The following is a 6,599-nucleotide window of genomic DNA, read 5'->3' as shown; positions in this document are numbered from 1 at the left end:
GCAGTATAGAAAGAGCCAAGGGCATCCTTAAGTCCTGACTGGCTAAAATATCTGAAGAATTGGAGCCACCATGGCCACGGGTGTTACCCATCACTCTTATGACTCTCAGATCCTCCACCCTACCCGCTCGTAAACTGTCTCCCTTTGAAATTATTGCTGGAGGACCCATGAGAATGCCCTACCTATCCTGGCTAACTGCAGATTCTGATTTCACACAGTCTGACATCCTCGGAGACTCTCAGGGATTAATTAAATACACATAGTCTTATAATCAACAAGTCTAGGCCATCTTTCCCTGTGAACTTCCTCGCTGGTCTTTACACAATTTGCAAGTAGGAGATCTGATATTTTGGAAACGTCACCATCAGATAACAAAACTTGAACCCAGATAGAAAGGACCTTTTAATGTTTTGCTCATTGTTAACACTGCTGTCAAATTACAGAGTGTTCAACCTTGGGTCCATGTCTCATAGCTGAAAAGATAACATGAACTATTCAGATTGGAAGAGCACTTCCCCTGGAGATCTCAAATTGAGGCTAAATATTCTACTACTCTTAAATCCCCCACAACATCCTGTCTCCATTTCCAATGACTCCTCCTTCTTGCCCTGAATACATCCCGGCCTTCCACTATGACCCCCCTATTTCCTCCTTACCCCTTAGTCCTGCACTCTCCTGTTGGTATCATAACTCCTTCATTCTTGGCTCACCAAGTAGCCAATGAGACTAAGCAAAGTAATTGGGGGGTTTGCTCTCATCCCCTACTCAGTCCTAAAACTACCATTTTCTTAATATTCATCCCCCTTACACCCTTAGATATGGTCCTGACAAGAAACGTCATATACTCATGACCAAATGAGTCCCATCACCCTGTGGGACACAGTAAATGCTCCATGTCCTTATGGCAAGATGTATTCTATTTTCGTGAAGAAGGCTAGCCTTAGACTGCTTCCTGGCATCTCAAGAGGGCACTTGTGAAGAGTATGTCTTCAATGCTATGTATTTGTAAATGACAGTCAAGAGGAAATTTATCAAGAAATAGTTGCCGGGGAGGCTCACACCGAGAAGCAGATTATGTAGTTTACATCCCTCCAGAAAATATTGGTTTGACTCTCTTTTTAAATGGTTTTCTCCACTTGCTGGATGGCTTAGCAGACACCTTAAGGGACTTGGCTTCTTCATATTAATCCTAATGGTCATGTTTTTGTCTCTTAAGTGCATCTCCCCCTTGTGAGGCAGTTGTGCCACTGCCGCCAATGCTACTGAACCTCCTTGGTCATCTCACCTGCCACTTTGACTCTTCCTGGATTGCACAGTGGTTAGAAGCAATGGCTGCACTTTGCTCAGGGATCTCACATGATAAATAATAGTTGTCAGACGAGAAAGAGATTTGATCTTTCTCTCAAGAAAGAGGAGGGACTGAGAGCTACAAAAGAACTCTAGCACACAACAACTCCGTCCAGACACCAAGAGACTGGACCAACTCTAGCATGGCTTCTGGCAGTCTAAGGCTGCACCCCCTGGGATGACCCAACCACCCTTTGAGTTCCTGTCTGAAAAATTCAAATAAATAGAATTTATTGTCTGCTCTAGCTAACACCTGAAGATAGGCCCCTGACCTCCCTCCTTTAGAGCATTTACTGAAAAAGGCTTACAATTATAAATCATTTCTCCATCCCTCTGAGATATATATGTATGTGTCTATCTCCTACAGCCCAGGAGTGTCTTTCTCAAGGACCTGAGAGCCACTCCTTTGAAATGTAATCGTAAGAAGGACAGAGCCTCTGTCTCCAGTCCCTGTGGGAGGGTAGAATCCTAACCTCATGGTTGCCAGCTGGCAGACACAGCTGGCCTAATGACATTTACAGTGACCCACTCTAACCCACTTTTTGTAATTTCTCACTTCCCTGACTCTACTTGAGCCCCAGCTCACTCCCCTCCCCTCCTCCCTCATTCTCCCTTTAAACTACCCAGTCAGCTCTGCACAAATTGGAATGGGACTCAGCTCTTTCTCCTACTGTCAGTAGTTAACTGCATAAAATCTGAGTGTTTTTTTTTGTGAGGAAGATTAGCCCTGAGCTAACATCTGCTGCCAATCCTCTTCTTGTTGCTGACGAAGACTGGCCCTGAGCTAACATCCATGCCCATCTTCCTCTACTTTATATGTGGGATGCCTGCCACAGCATGGCTTGATAAGCAGTGAGTAGGTCCGCACCTAGGATCTGAACTGGTGAACCCTGGACTGTGGAAGCTGAACATGCAACCTTAACTGCTGCACCACCGGGCCAGCCCCCTTAAAAATCTGTTTTCACTGTTTTAACTAATGTTCGACTTTATCTTTCACTCCTGCAACAAAGATTGCTGCTCTTCCTGTGACCACCTAAAATCCTGTTGATCGTAGGCTCTTCTGAAATCCTCTGAGTCGTCCATCCAACACTGATCTCTGCTCCTGGGGACACCCTATTGGGCTGGCCGTTGGTGTTGCCCAAGTCAGCACTGACACACTATCTGTAGCTGACTATGATGTGCTGATTTTTTTCTGTGATTTAGTCTTGATTCCAACTGATTGTCTCCAATACCTTGAGACTGAAGACACTATTACTTCATTATCTTCCTTTGTGCCTAGTATAAGTACTTACACAGAAAGTACTCAAATACTTACAGGATGAATTGAAATACTGGAAACTGTGGTAGTTTAACTGTAAACTCAAATGCAGACCTTGCCATCTTAATGACAATTTCAACAAATATGGTTGGTTTTAATATATTTTAGGATCACAAATGTATACTCAACAAAGAAACGAGTTATCACAGAGATGAGGTAGAATAAATGAGAGGTGACTGCAGGTAAACTAGCTTTGTTCAGAAAAGGTTGGGCTGGCCTGGTGGCTCAGTGGTTAAGCATGCACGTTCCACTTTGGGTGGCCTGGGGTTCACCAGTTCGGATCCCGGGTGCGGACATGGCAATGCTTGGCAAGCCATGCTGTGGTAGGCGTCCCACATATAAAGTAGAGGAAGATGGGCATGAATGTTAGCTGAGGGCCCGTCTTCCTCAGCAAAAAAGAGGATTGGCAGCAGATGTTAGCTCAGGGCTAATCTTGCTCAAAAAAAATTAAAAGAAAAGGTTAAAGAACTCCTATTACTGCACGAAATTGGGGTTCATTTGCCCAATGCGTATAAACAAGCCAATTAATTATGGTATCAGCCTTTGGAAAAAGAGATCAGCTTTATTCTGTGAGATCGATCTGAAGGGAGAACAGGGGGTGTGTGTCCTCAGACCTGTCTCCCTGATTTAGGATTTGGGGCGAAATTTAAGAGGTTAGGGAAAACAGGCTGACACACGGAAATGCTGGTGGGACAGATTTGGATTGGTGGGGTTCAAGCATTTATGGTAAGGTTCTAAACATTTATGATAGGGTTCTAAACATTTTTGATGAGATGGGGAAAGAATTTTAACACCAGATCTTCCTGAATGAGAAACCTCTCGTGTCTGATAAAAGCCTGCGCAGGCGGCCCAGTGTTTCATTGGTTCAAATCCTGGGCGCAGACATGGCACTGCTCATCAAGCCATGCTGAGGCAGCGTCCCACATGCCACAACTAGAAGGACCCGTAACAAAGAATATACAACTATGTACCAGGGGACTTTGGGGAGAAAAAGGAAAAAAATAAAATCTTTAAAAAAAAAAAAAAAAGCCTGACTTTCAAGTCCCGTTGGGTCCTTGGGTCCCGTGGGAAGGAAGCCCTTTGGCTCCACAGTCATTTCACGTCAAGATTTCTTCTTTTGCTCATGCCCTGGCTACGGGAGCTTTAGCGGATTTTCTGAAAGGCAACACTTAGTCACTCTGTTGATAAGAGATGGGGTCAGCTGAACTGGTCCTGGAGGGCCTGCGGTTACACTCTCCTCCAGAAATATTTTTTGGACAGTTGTGAAGTACAGCTCCAAGACTCGGGGTGGGGGGTGGGGGGGCGGGCGGAGTCTACCACTTGCTTCCCAATATTCGTTTACACTCCTATCCTATTCTTTGTCCTCTGACCACTCTTGAAGCCAGATACCTGAGGGGTACTGTAGATATTAAACCAATTTGCTGTTTTTCCTGTTTAACTTGAGGGGTGATTCAGGGATCTCGAGGATTTGTGAGCTTGTTTTCCAGAGGATCTGTGGGCTTCTTTTGCAGAAGAAAGAGAATGCCTTCAGGGAGGTTGGGATCCTCGAAGGGCCTGGCCGGCCCTCAGCAGCTGGTGAAGCCCAGAAGTCAGATCGCCCAGGGGCTTATTGGGAGTGACCCCTTTGTTTTCCTGAAGCTCCTCCTGCCAAGTCCCTTAGCTCTATAAAATCCCTCTGCTTTCTGTTCTTGGGGAGGCGGATGTGAGCGAACCCAGGCTCCCACCTACTCATTTTTGCTAATTCGAATAAAACTTTCTCCATCTCCAAGCACCCATGTCTCAGTGTTTGTTCTGCTGTACGTTAGGCACACGAACTTGAGATTTAGAGGTTCAATATCACTCCCCCCTTTTAGAAAAGGTTATTTATCTGTCTTCAGTCCAAACACAGGCAAACCTAGACTATATTCCACATAACTATATTTTTCTCTAAGCAGTTGTTCGTCCTGTTCTCTCCTATAGTCTTTCTTGATTCCTGTTTTCAGCAGGCTCTGAAGTTATCTGTAATTTTTTTCCCCCCTCAGTAACAGGACATTGATATTTGCCCCCAATTTGCAGATTAAATCACCAAATCAGAGTGCAGTGAGGAGTGCCTGAGGTTACACAATAAATCTGGTCCCAAACAGGGGTGACCCTGGAATTCCCAGCCTGTTGGTTGGTCACTGACCCGCACTGTGCTGCGGGCGCACAAAGGAAGCTGCATCCCCAGCATTCTGTGGTGGACGTTGCTGAGCTTCACATGCGTTATTGGGATCCTTTGCTTCCTGTAAGGCCCAGCATTTTCTTTCTCCAGGTTGGGCAGGCCTGTGGCTTCTCCCCAGTCCCCTCCCCTGCACTTTGAATACGGAAGCTGGAAGATGTGCTTCAGAGAAGCTCTAGGAGGCTGTGCGAACCAGAGGACTGAGCGTCAATGCCACGTGCCTGGTCTCCATCAGCAAAGCCAGAGCTGGGGCAACATTGTTTAGTTGTAATTAATGAATTTACATCGTGGAGCTGCTTTTGCTTTTGGATGGGAAAGGCTGCCTATGACTATGTTCAATTTGGAGGAGCTCAGGTAGTCTTTTGTTATAAAAGAGAAGCTGAGTAACATAAAAGAGTCGTTGAACTTTTCTCACTCTTTCATCAGATCAGTACTAGCAGTGGAGTTCAGTCATGACGGACGTAAACAGTGGCTAAACAGTTCAAGTGGCTGTGGATGGGACTTTTGGTTTTGAAACTTCCTACCTACACTGAACTGAGGGTGACCAACTGTTTTGATCTGCCTGGGACTGTTCAGTTAGCACTGAAAGTCCTGCACCCCAGGAAACCCCGTCTCCAGTACACAAAAATTCCCAGTCTAAAGCAATGACTGCTGAAGGTTGGGGAAAAACTATGCATCCATGTGGCAGCCCTCCCAAATTGGCCCAAAAGCAACACTGTTTTTGGTGTGGAATGGATGCAGCACAGATTGTCTGTCTTCCAGAGCTGTTGTTGCTTTTCTCTTTGTTTGCTCCTGGCTGCTGCTGTTGGCAATCATAATTTGCAGCTCACAATAATCGATTATCCCTTCATGCATTACTCTAAGTGACGCAACTGAAGTGTACAACCTAAGTGTGTTCTGTCAGTGTTGACAGGTGTTTGACTTGGCTGTTGACTAACTGTTGTGCTTTGTGTCAAGATGATGCCAGTTTAATTTCAACACTGTGACTATTTTGACCATGTTACTGCACAAAGAGAAGGATTTGCTTGCTGCAAGACAAAAACCAATTCTCAAGAGGCAAGATGGTGGCAGAGAAAGGGCATTTTATTACCTTGCTAGCAAGAGGGAAGATGACTGACTAATGTCCAAAAGAACCATCTTAAGCAGGGGAACAGAATCTTGAAGCAGTCATACGGGCCAGTGGGTTATGGGTGAGGGGGTTAGGAATGTTGACCCAGGAATCGCCACACCAGATCTTTCAGTTTTCATTGATGATGGCTATCAGCATACTCTCTGTTCAGGGGTCATCACATTCAAATTCACATTCACATTACTAAGGAATGAAGTTACTGTCTTTGTAGGGAAAGGAAATCAGGGTAGATGCCATCCCTACATCTCATTCTTTAGGATCTCCTTTTGGATGTTTACTTACTAAGACAGTGATGACTTTTAATTGATCTGATACTTTCAAGGATTCTAGCATTTGTCTTACTTGTCATAGCAGCAGTTCTATAATGAGGAAAGTGGCCAGCATTGGTACCAGGACAGAGAAAGGACAGGGGGCTGCTCTCCCCTAGAAATTCATTACCATATTCTCTTCTAGGTGATACCAATTGAAACAACTGGTGGAATATTCACTGTCTGTCAGAGTGGTTCTTCTAACAAATTATAAGCTGTGGTCAAGACAAAGATTGCTAAATAAACTGTGAGTGGGGAAAAACAAGGATCATACCCAATGTCAATCCCCCTGTAATAGGA

The sequence above is a fragment of the Equus przewalskii genome, chromosome 18 (assembly GCF_037783145.1).
Source record: "Equus przewalskii isolate Varuska chromosome 18, EquPr2, whole genome shotgun sequence".
NCBI classification, from domain to species: domain Eukaryota; kingdom Metazoa; phylum Chordata; class Mammalia; order Perissodactyla; family Equidae; genus Equus; species Equus przewalskii.
The sequence above is the reverse complement of the archived record's forward strand: the minus strand, read 5'-3'. Positions refer to the sequence as shown.